This window comes from Trichosurus vulpecula, assembly GCF_011100635.1.
Source record: "Trichosurus vulpecula isolate mTriVul1 chromosome X unlocalized genomic scaffold, mTriVul1.pri SUPER_X_unloc_6, whole genome shotgun sequence".
In the NCBI taxonomy this organism is placed as follows: domain Eukaryota; kingdom Metazoa; phylum Chordata; class Mammalia; order Diprotodontia; family Phalangeridae; genus Trichosurus; species Trichosurus vulpecula.
Window position 1 is genome coordinate 925,196 of NW_023494382.1, and position 12,341 is coordinate 937,536.

Here is a 12,341-nt window from a genome sequence, read left to right on the forward strand (position 1 = left end):
ATGTATGTAGATAATATCTTTGGGTTGAGGTACAATGCTCCCTTCTAATTTTTGCTGCTTAGCCTGTGAAGACTACTACTGTCTTCAAATGATATACTCTCCAAATAGGCAAGGATTTGCTATAAATCATTTTCTTACTTTATAATGTGTTTACTTCTATTACAAATATGCGCAGCCTTGGTCATCCATGTGGGCATATATTCTGGTGCCAAAAGTAACGCCTTTTTTTCTGAAGGTTGAAAATAATACTGTTCTTGTCTTTATCTGGGAGAGGGAAACCATTTATAGGAAGAAGCAGGAGAGAAAAGTGGACAGACATTGTAGTTCTATGTTCATTATTCGTGGTTAGGGGATATTTATTGAAAACGTAGATATAGTAAAATATTTCATATCACTTACACAATTTCTCCATATCTAGATTTGAGTAAAATCTAGAAAATAATCAGAAAAATAATTCCCCCCAAATGATTAGGAGTTTATGGAGTTTTTGGCTTTTACCCATATTCTTGGGGTTAGATGCTATTAGTAAACTCCACAAGAAATTTGGACCAAGAAGTTTGAATTTTGAAATTAAGAAAAGAGCAAACATTAAGATAAACTTTTATTTAGTCAGTAAAACTAAATTCTGTTCCTAGTTGTGCTTGTGAATTATCCAAGCTTACCTCAGTCATGCTGCTCATTCTGGAGGGAGGAACATGTAACAGGTGACATTTAACTTTCTGATCTAAGATGAGAGAAACCACCATATGTAGGTAATATAGGTATTATCTTGTTTGTCCAAGACCATGATAGTGAGACAGTCTTAAATGAGCCAACATGTATAACCTGTATCAATTGTATACCTTCTCAATGCTGGGGGCGGGGAATGCGGGGAAAGGGGAAAGTGTCAGGAAATTTGGAACTCAAAAAATTATAAAAACAGATATTAATTGTTTTTACATGTAATTGGGGAAAAAATATTAAAAAGAGCCAGATTCAAGAAGCTTTTATGATTAAAGATCAAGTTTTTCCCCATTTGGAAAATCATCTTTAATGAAGTGAGTGCACTTTATATTGCAGTGTTTCTAACAAATTGGACTAATTTTACGTTCCTCTTGTTTCCTCCTATTTGGAATAATTTCCTTTACTAATATGGTCCAGCTAACCATCTCTCTTTCATTTCCATTGTTGTATTCTGAATAGCCTTTAGAAACAATGGAAGTGAAACTCTGCCTAACAGTAATTGCAATGACCGTTTTGGCCCCAAGGAAGAGATAAGGAAGTGTATGTAATACCTTCCTTTCCTTGAAGAAGTAGAAAAATCTCAGTATAGATGTTGCATATGCTATCAAATTGGGCAGATGTGTCTGTTTTGCTTAACTATTTTACTTGTGAGAAGCGAGAGTTCTTTGGGTGTGTTAGAGGATTGGAGAGGAGAGAGGAAGTATATATCCAGATATGACTGATGTGATTACCAAAGGCATTGATAAAACTTTTTTTAATGAAACCTTTTTTTTAGGAAAAGATGTGCTGGAAGGGTTTTACTATAATCATGAAGTAAATTTAGTTCCCTTTAACTTTGGATTTAGAATTCAATGAAGCACCTTATAATTGAAGGAAATATGGAGAAAAACATATTTCATCTGCTTAGATTATTCTCCATAGCAGACATTTATTTGGTTCAGGTTCTGGTGAGGGATTTATGAAAGAGAAAGTTACAAAGCAACCTAAGTGCTATTTCTTACCAACCATTAGAAGCATTTGCATCATACTACAGTTCAGGGAAACCTTTCTTGCATCAGTCTTGGTTTTCAGTCTTTTCTTGGATGCTTCGCCATTGACTTAATAGGTTAAAGTTTAGGGGTTGGAATACAAAACCTGAAAAAAGTCCCTTCTAATTCTAAATCCGTAATCCAATCATCCATCCACAAGGATCTCACTTTAGGTTCTTTGGCTGAAATGAAACTAAAAGTGACTTTCAAAGTTGTCAGGTTAGAACTAAGTTTAGTCTTATGATTTGATGCCCAAATGGATGTGGTAAAATCTAGTGATAACAGGAAGAGAATTGTTTCCTCATGGCTTGCTATTGCCTCCTAAGTTCCGGAGTGCTCTTTTTCTCAGTTTACATCATGTCTGAAGTAGAAGCAGCAGAAACCATGAAAATGCTATGTCCATTAGATGTTTATAATAAGTGATGCTAAAAGGAAAATGAAAGGACAGGAATGCCAGGAACCTGCTTTCCCTTTACCAGGGGAACTCTTTCCGCTGAGTTTCCTTTCTCTTAGTTTGTGATGGGCTTTTGATAGTTAATTCTTTTCATTGTTTTATTGACTTTGAAGAGTAAGGCCATAAATGAATCTTTTGGAAAATTATTCAAACTTTATGTTTAGACTTGAAGTTTGAATGCAGCAGAATGTCAGATAATCCAAAGGAGGGAGTCAAAAGATGGCCTGATCTACCCACCTCACATCCTCCATATCCCATCCTCTGCATAGCCCCTTTGCCTGAATATTTTAACCTTCATTTTTCTACCAAATGAAATAGCTGTAGCTAATAATGGCCAGGAAAGGTGATGGGCCTAATTTGTGTTGTGTTAGTAATGCAAAAGAGAAAGCCTTATGGGAGTTTTAAGTATTTACCATTACTACATTTTCTCTGATTATAACTGAATTGGGTATACATTGATTTGGTGTAATGATAAGTCAATGGATAGAAAAATGGGAAATTTTGGAAAAAAAATTTGAAAAAAAGCTTGAAATTTTATGTGAAGCTGAATTCTCCCACAAATTTGCATCAAGTATTTGTGGGGAGCTGAGTAGGGTGGGTATCAATAGGCTACTTCAGAACCTTTTAGGACAGTAGCATTACTACACAAGTATTACTGCCAATTATCTTCACATTTGTTTATGGTCTTCACTGGTACTTCATGTTTAAGTGAACATTCTTTTTGCCTTTGGGCTCAGAATGAAACATCTGATTTCAAGCCTTTTATGGCCTCTCCAAGGAAAACCTGAATCTTCCTTTTCTTTCTATCTTCTGGAAGTTCCTAAAGTAATGTGTCTACTCGTTTGATCATTGGACAAGAATCATATATTTGGAGTAACCAAAAGTTAAATTAATGTTTGTAGAAAATGCAAAGCTCAGCAATATTGCCCCTTTCCTCTCCTGCCTTTGTCACCGAGAAAGCAATAGTGAATCACACAGAACTAAAGGCCATTTTGTATTAGCAATTTCATAGGTCATCTTGGGACCCATGATGGGTTCGAAGGGACAGTAAGTCCCCTAACTAGCAGCCAGCCTACTGGTGATGCTGGTTTTGGTTGTTCCCAGGCACATACTCAAAACCTTTGCAGTTTTATGTCAAACCAACCACACTTTGTGCTTCCCTAGTCTAGCTGTCAAGAATCATCTTTGTACCATGATGAGGAATTAGGATCATGGGAATAAACTTCGAATGCTGAAAGGGCCGTCTGAGGCTGTCTTGTCCAAAACTTTGATTTTACAGATGAGAAAACTGAGGCCCAGGGATGTTACGTGACTTGCCCAAGATCATACAAGTACTGACAGAAGCAGGATTTAAATCTAGTTCCTCTGACTTGAGAGCTAGCACTCACTCCTCTGTACCATCCTACCATTGAAGCAGGACTGTTACGATGGAGACATCTCTACTGAGAAAAATATCTCAGCTTTTGTAATCCAGACATTAGTTCTCTGAATTCCATTTTCATTGGTAAAACCCCTTGTCTTCCTATATATACAGTTTTTGTTGAAGATGTAAAACTGTTGAACATCCAAAGGTACAAGTTCACTAAAAAGACTATAGATAGTCTACCAAATCACTAAAACCTGCCCAAAAAGTTCTTGGTGTGACTCCATCACCAGTAGGCATCATCACCGCCTGAGCACCTAAAGCATTTTGCCCTGGTGCTATAACAGGTATAGAGACCTGGGCTTGGTTCTTACTGAATCCAAGGGGACAAGAGAGTCTTCATGTATTCATTAAAACAAGTGTTAATTATTAAGAACTTCCTGTGTGCTGGGCATTTTGCTAGGCATTGAGACTACAAAGCCAAAAATTAAGCAGACCCTACTCAAAGGTGTTTTTTGAAGGGAAGCAATATGTGCACATGTAAACATAGATACATACAAGTATGCGTGTATGTATGTATACACACACATAAAGCTGTACCCTAATCAATGGGCACTTCATTTCCAATTATTTCCTACCACAAGAAGGACTGATGTGAATATTTTGACATACATGAGACTTTTCTTTCTGTCTCCAACATCTTTAAAGTATTACCTAAAAATGTGATCTCTTGTTCTAGGGTATGGACATTTTAGATACTCTTTTTAACAATTCCAGATTGCTTTCCAGAATAGTTGGACTAATTTGAATCTCCATCAACAGGGCTAAGTATGCATGACTTCTTATAGTATCTTAAATATTTACTGTTATGATCTTTTGTCATATGTGTCAGTTTGCTGGATGCAAGTTGAAACCTCAGAGATTTTTATTTGCATTGTTTTTATTAGCTGTTTGGAGCAATCTTTCATATGGTTGCTAATAGTTGCTGTTCTTTTTTGAGAACTTTGTTCATGCCCTCTATCTATAGAGGAATGGCATTTGGTCTTATATAAATGTGTTATTTTCCTATACATTAGTAAGTCACCATTTATTAAACCTCTCTTCTTAGCTAGGTACTGTTCTAGTTGCTGATGACATAAAAACAAAAATGAAATAGTGCCTTCTTTCAAGGAGCTTACATTCTATTGGTACATGAACAAATATAGCAAATATATGCAAAATAAATAGAAGGTAGGCAGTTGGAGTTGGGGAGTCACTAGCAGCTGGGGAAGAGGGAGAGTAAGATTATATCTGAGAAGTGTGGAGTTTGAGCTGAACTTCAAAAGAAACTAGGTATTATAAAAGGCAGATGTAAGGAAGGAATGTATTCTAAAAAGCACAGACAGGAGGCAGAGGATCATGTATGGGGGAACAGCAAGTAGACCGGTTTGACTAGATTTAAAAGAGTTTGTGAGGGAACAATGTATATAGTGAGAGTAGAAAGTTATATCAGAGCTGGGTGGGGAAGTACTTTAAATGTCAAAGGAGTTTGCATTTGATCCTAGCCACTGAAGTATTATCTGATTGTTATTAGAAATATGAGATGTGAAGATAATTTTCTAATCAAGTTTCCAATCTTATACTAGCTGCATTGATTTTATTCATGCAAAATGGGGAGACCGATTGGGAAGGTTTTATTACAATCCAGGCTCTCAACCTGATGAGGACATGATACCCTGAGCCAGGTTGATAGCTATACGAATGGAGAGAAGGGGACAAACATGAGAGATATGGAGGTAGAATTGACAAGACCAGGATGTTAATTTAATATGGGGGTGAGGAAGACAGAAGGTTTGAGGATGATTGTAAAGAACAGCAAATGAGGTAGTTTGGAGTGTACGGTGTCTGATGGACATTGATCGGCTGTGTACTCAGATGTGCTCTTTGGGAGGGACATGGGTTCACTGGTGTAGGTTCCCAGGGGGGAAAATGCTCATAGTGTGTTCTTACAGCTCTAAATGTACAGTCCTGTGATCCACCATGAACACAATTATAGGAGTCTGTGGGTATGCTGTCTATAAAAGCCTTACTAATTTCATCAGTTATAAGAGCTGCATATATTAAACACTCATGAATTCACTCACTTGTGCAAAGGACTGTGAAAGGCACTATGGGATAACCATGGACTAGTGCTAGCTGTCTTGACCCAGTGTCTGTCTGCATTCCCTTCACTCTCCTACCATTGGGGTTGTAGCATCATATGGAGAAGTATATCAAGAGCCAGCATGGCTTAGTGAATCAAGTCTCGGTATAGCTGTCAGGAAGACTTGAGTTAAAATCCTAACTTCAACTTAGCTGTGTGACCTTGGGCAACTAGTTACCCTCCTTCAACCTCAATTTCCTCATTGTTAAAAGTCATGCCTGCAGTGTAAATGAAGCACTTTGCTGTATACATGTCAGTTATCATCATCCTCATAATTGTTATGAATGACTGGAAGGGGGAGGTATGATTTGGGACAAGAAGCCACAGGAGTAGAAGAATGTCACCATAGTACCCCCTGTGTCCAGGTCATTCTCTATGCTGAGAACCCTCAGGCATAATTTTCTATCTGAGGCACTTCCTACTATGAGGATGTGAACCTAAGACAAGAAGAAACATATTTTGATCCCCAAAGAAAACACGAGCCTGCAAAGTTCTTTACTCTCCTGTAATTTCCCAGGTAGGTCTCTTAACTTTGGTTAGCCCAAAATAGAAGCACAATAAATGTAAAGCAGGAAACATCTGTCATAACCTCTCTATAACCTCAGTGAAGCAGCACAGTAGAAATGAAGTATGCAAAGCCACTTGGCATCAATCAATAGGAAGGAAGGGCCAAGGGAGAGACAGGAGAGAAACAGAACCATTCTTAAAATTATATTCCTTCAACCTGACCTAGACAAAACAGTCCCTTATTGGTTTCTATGTTACTTCTTTTCCAACTTTACAAGAAGTCTTAGAACCTTACTAATTTTTGCTAGTTCATGATACAAATTTTCTAAATGACAAAATTAACAATTTGTGCTAGAATTACTAAGCTTTTCCTCCTTTTTCTCCTTCCCCAACTTCCTTTTCACTCCTTCTTCATCGTCCTTGACTTTTCTGAGTCTTCTTTCTTGGCTTCAATAATGTTTCTGTCCTGGTTCTCCTCCTCCTTATCTACTCTCCTTTTCCTTAGCTGGTTCATGTTCCTCCTCCTGTTCCACCAAGTATAAGTGCCTCCCAAGGCCCTAAATTTGACCTCATCTCTTTACACTCTTTCCCTTGGATTCAGTTACCACCTCCATGCAGATGACTAAAGAATACAGGGTATACATGTCAATATCTCAAGGACCATCCTCTGAGTTTCAGGCCTATATTTCCAGTGACCTGCAGGTTATCTTCACCCACATGTCATCTCAAACTCAACATGTCCAAAACACCTCACCCCAAATTTGCCTCTATCTGTTTAATGGTATCCCATCCTCCTGGCACCCTGGCTTAAAACCTGGCTCCTTGATTTTTCCTTTATCTTCATCCCTCACAGCCAATCAGTTGTTGAGACTGTTAACTCTATCTTGGCAATATCTCTCACATCCATCCTCTCACCACCGATATGGTTACTATTCTATTTCAGACTCCTTTCACCTTTGTTGTTCAGCCATGTCTTTGACTCCTTGTGACCCCCTTTGGAGTTTTCTTGGCAAAAAACTGGAGCAGTTTGCCATTTCCTTCTCTTGCCCATTTATAGATGAGGAAACTGAGGCAGACAGGGTTAAGTGACTTGCCCAGGGTTACACAGCTAGTAAGCGTCTGAGGCTGGATTTGAACTCAGGTCTTCCTGATTCCAAGCCCAGCACTCTATCCACTGCACCACCTACTTGCTTCTCACCTAGACTATTGTAATAGCTTTCTAATTACCTTTCCTGCCTTCACTTTTCCTTCTCTCCACCAATTCCTTCTGGCTGGCAAAATGATCTTTCTAGTATACAGGTCTGATTCCCCTGCTCAAACACCTATGATACCTGGGACCTGTGAAGTTTTTCTTTTTTTTTTTTTTTTTGGTATTTTGAAAATTGAATTTCAGCTTAATTGGTTTATTTTGCAATCTTATGTGTTTTATGCACTTAAAAACATTTTCCTGAGGAATCTGTTCATAAGACTGCCAAAGAGGGCCATGACACACAAAGTGATATAACTTACTAGGCCCATAGGCTTACTATCAAATCATTGGCTCCACTAACTACACATGTTCTGTAGAGCAGAGGTCATGTAACTCCTTAGGGAATCTGAAACGGTTTTGGATAATGAGACTAAAAAAAATCTTGTATATACCTAGCTTAGCATAGATTTAGAACTGGAAGGGACCATAAATATCATTTAGTCCAGCCCCCTCATTTCACAGATTAGTAAACAGAGGCCTGTGGAATTAAGTGACTGACCCAAGGTCATGGAATTGGTGGGTGGCAGAGGTAGGATTTGAACCCGTATTTGTAGTCCTCTGACTCCAATTCCAATGTTCATCTCACTGTAGCACATAGCCCCTGACCTTGTCCTAGGATAAAAATTTAGGGGGGTTGTTAAGGTTATATAAATTCTGTTTCTGTAAAATTATTTTTAGTTTCTTCTTCTCTACTATGGAGACAATATCTGACTGTCCTTCATTTCATAATGTGTTTTGGATTCCAAGGGATTGTTATATCAATTGACCCTTGAAACTTGCAGCTGCCCTAATCTCATGATAAAATTCCACCTGCCTCCCCATTGTCTTAGTATTTGTCTGAGCTACAACTTACCCCCTAACCAAGCATTAAGGGACTAAGCACCCTTCTCCTTTTTAGCCATTTTAAAAATTGAATTAGATCAAGCATGAGAGTAATCAACCTCAGGATTAGTGAGTCTACAAGATTGGAAGAATTCTAACAAAAAAAGAGAACTAATCTTTGGTTCTATTAAAGTTTTAAAGCTCACTGTTTGGCATGAAGTAAATTATGGACTTCTCCTTGGTTGTCCCATAAGGAGGAGAGGGGAGAATGAATCCTGACAAAAAAATATCCGAGGTGTTCCCTTGTTTTCATGACCTAAATCTCCTTGAGCTAAAATTTCAGAAATAACTTCCACCATTTGGTGTATCTGTGCAAGAGGTCCCGTCTGCCATTTGAGGGAATAAGGTGGCCAAGAATCATCTTGTATCTATTGTATCCTCACGATTCATATAAAGATCCTTCCTCTCTCCTTTCTTTTCTGCTCCCCTCCCCACCCCAAGGTTAGCAGCTGCTTAATCAAGAGATTGGAGAAAAGTTCATAGCAATAGCGAGTAAAATCTGAACCAGCTTCCAGATTCCAAGAACAGCGAACGTCATGGAGATGATGTTCAACAAACATGAAGCACCTACTGTATGCAGAACACTGAAGACAGGGTGGTATGCTTCAATTGGACACATCATACAAAATACTATGTAAATGGAATGGAGTAGTGCAAAGTGCAATACGAGGTCCACATGGGAAAATTGTTAGCAACAGGGTGAATCAAGAAGGGGGTCAAGTAGAGGATGGCATATGATCTGAGATTCTAAGGAAGGGTAGAGATTTATAGAGAAGGAAAAACAAGAATTTGCAGGCATAAAGGGGAGAAACAGAAAAAAAACAATAGGGTGTGTTTGGGGGACAAACTAGTCTAGTCGAGCCGGAGCATAGAGAATGAAATGACTCCTCTGAGATAAGTCTGGCAAAGTAGAGTAGTGATGGGTTGTACAGGGTCTTCAACGCCAGCCAGGGAATTTGAACTTTGCTTAGTAGACATGGGGAGCCACTGACGATTTTGGAACCGAAAACAACACGGCTTAATTCACACAATAAAGAAGAGTACTCTGACAGAGATGAGGAGGACGGGTTGGAGCAGAGGAATCCCCGGCTCCAAGTAGCCCGCACATCCCAACACCCAGCTCACGAGCGCAGCTGGCCTCAGCCGGCCTCCTGCGCTCTGTCTTTGCCGGGGAGGGAGGCGGGAGGAGGGGTGGGGTGGGAAACCAAGCTACAGTAGCCTCGAGCGTGAGGACTACACTTCCCGGTATGCCTCGCGGCCCCTTCCTGCTCCGGCGCCACCGCCTCCCTCTCCCAGAATGCTTCGCTCCGCACCTTTCCCGCTCTAAGACAAGGACTTCCACCGCAATGCTCCCGCGCCTTTTTCGAAGTTTCCCGTCTCCTCCGCCTTGGAGTGAGCACTGAGGCAGCGGTTTCTTCCCGAACTTGGGCCATGGCAACCAAAAGCCGGAGGAGGACTCCTGAAGACGCTGCCTCCCCCCGCGGGGAAGAGTATTCCCATCTATTGGGGGCATTTGGAAGGGAAGGGGCGTCTAACAGGAAGGGAGGTGGGGGTGCTGGGGCACGAAGGAGCCCAAGCTGGAGCGGGGGCCGGAGATGGTAACCCCTCTTCCGGGCCGGGCATCGAAATCCAAGAACTACCCCCGGGCCACAAGCAGAAATGTGGGCAGCTTGGGAGGGAAGGAGCCAGCCCGGGAACCGACGTTTCAGCCCATGGCGCCGAAGTCAGGCTGGCCTTGCAGCCCTGGGAGAAGGATCAATCTCACTGTCCGGGGAGCCCCACCCAAGGAGACAGAGATCAGGCAGTGCTTCTCCCTGGGGTTGGCACAGGTGCCATTAACAAGACCAAAGTGGATAAAATGGAAGTGAACCAACAAGCCTGGTCCCAAAGGATCCAACAGCCTGAAGACTCCTAGGCCGTGGATCGCTAATTATTCACTACCCAGGGCAGTGAAGCACCAGCCCAGAGCCATAGATGGGACATCCCAGAAGTGGGAAGTGCACAAATCCCTCTGGTCTTTGAATCTGCAGCCAGATTGGAGATGAGTGGCTCCATCTCATGTTGTGATTTCAGCCTCAGTTCCAAATTTGCTGGCCACAGCTCCTGAGAGTGGCCTGTGCAAACTCTGTTCTGCCCCTGATGGTAGCCTTCTGCACCCCCTACAATACTAAGGGAGTTCCACCCCAATTCCACTGTTTCCTTGGACAAGAAAGATGGCAACCTAGCCTCTTGTACTGCTGATGGATCTGTGAAACTGTGGAGTCTAGAGAGTGATGAGCCTGAGGCAGATATTGAAGCCAATTTTGTACATAGTCCTGGGTGATATGGCATCCCTCAGGACATTGTCTCAGCACCACCTGCTATGACCATTTATGACACCCTATGGGATTTGGAGGCCTAGGAAGTGATTCTACACCTGGAAAGCCACAATATGGGCATGTGTAACATTGCTTTCCACCAGGATGATCCTTTGGCTGGCACTAGGGTACTGGATCCATTCAGTTGTGTATGGGACTTGTGCACAGTTTAATGCATCCTAGAGGGCACATGAAAGAGATTTATGGGATCAACTCCCCAAATGGGTACCATAATGTAACTGGCAGTGGTGACAATACATGCAAAGTGTGGGACCTGAAGCACTGGCTTTGCATCTGAAAATACTCCTAAGACTAGCATGTCTGTTTTCCATGAGTTACCTTCCTATACAGCTGTAGTGGACACAGAGTAAATAATTGGCCAGTTTGCCAGAAGGAGCCAATGGGGAGCCTGCAGTGAGCCCAAAGTCTTGCTCACTCCCAGATGCCTTTGCTAGTGTTTGCTGGCTGACTTTGCTGAACTGTGCACCACCAACCACCTTAAACCAGCTTTGTGATTGACTGTTGCTGCAAAACATCCTGCTTCTGGGTCCCACCTGTTTCTGGAAAAGACTATCCACTCTCCATACTAACCCTTCTCAACCTTTCCTTTGTGGTTTTCGAGCATAAATTACCCCTGCCTCTCCTAGGCTGTGGGCTCTATTGTATTTTTGTACTTGGTTGCCCCAGCATGCATGTTTAACCTCTTTCCCTTTTAATAAATCATTTTGTTGTATTTCCTTCAACTCAGTCAGAGCTCTTCTGTATTTGAGGGGTGGGTTTTCACAGTTGACACATCTACACCATCTTCATCCACAAGAACTTTGTGACTGAAGTCAAGTTTGAGCCTATCCACGAGAGCTTGCTCCCATGACTTGGCAACACAGCCAAGATCTGGATGCACCCTGGGTGGCCCCACTGAAGACCCTGGCTGGCTATGAGAGAAAAGTGATGAGCCTAGCCATTTTCTCTAATGATCAGTTCATAACCACCTATGAGAGGACCTTCAAACTCTGGGATGGCTGAATAGACCAAGTTCATGAACATGAATCTATAACTCAGATGTCTGTTTCTGAGCATTCCATTTCCTGCCAAGTTGGTCAGAAGAAGGGAATCAGTGTGGAACGTAATGTTCAACTTTGCCACTCACTGTGTGTGGTAGGGGTAGGTTTGCCACAAGGCACTCAGTCCACTTCCCAATTGGTCCTGGGCTATTCCACCCCAACTTTCAGGGGCCCTGCAATGGACTATTTTGTTTCTACTATAATGGATTCTTCCCTATCATCTTCCGTTTCTGTGCCCTATCCCCTTCTCTACACTCCTAGATTATGGTTCCTTTTTCCATTAACAGAACCTCCATCATGGCCCCTGAAACCTGGGTCCCTAGGTCATGGTCCTGTATTGTATTTGGAAGTGACCTCCAAGATCAAGTGGCTTGACCAATCTGTCCTTTCCCTAAGAATTAAAGGATGAACCAGAAGAACACAGAAAACTTACCAGAGACTATGCAATCAAGTAAAGTAATCCTTTTTCTTTTCAAGTCACATGGAATGCTGAAGCAAGTTACAATTTCCCTGGGAATTTTGTCTTGCAATTTGC

At 41.4% G+C, this 12,341-nt stretch overlaps 2 pseudogenes; one reads left to right on the forward strand and one right to left on the reverse strand.

Moving 5' to 3' along the window:
- The window catches only part of LOC118833242, a 632,463-nt pseudogene that overhangs the window by 536,012 nt on the left and 84,110 nt on the right, over window positions 1–12,341 (reverse strand).
- On the forward strand, window positions 9,984–11,768 carry LOC118833249 (annotated as a pseudogene).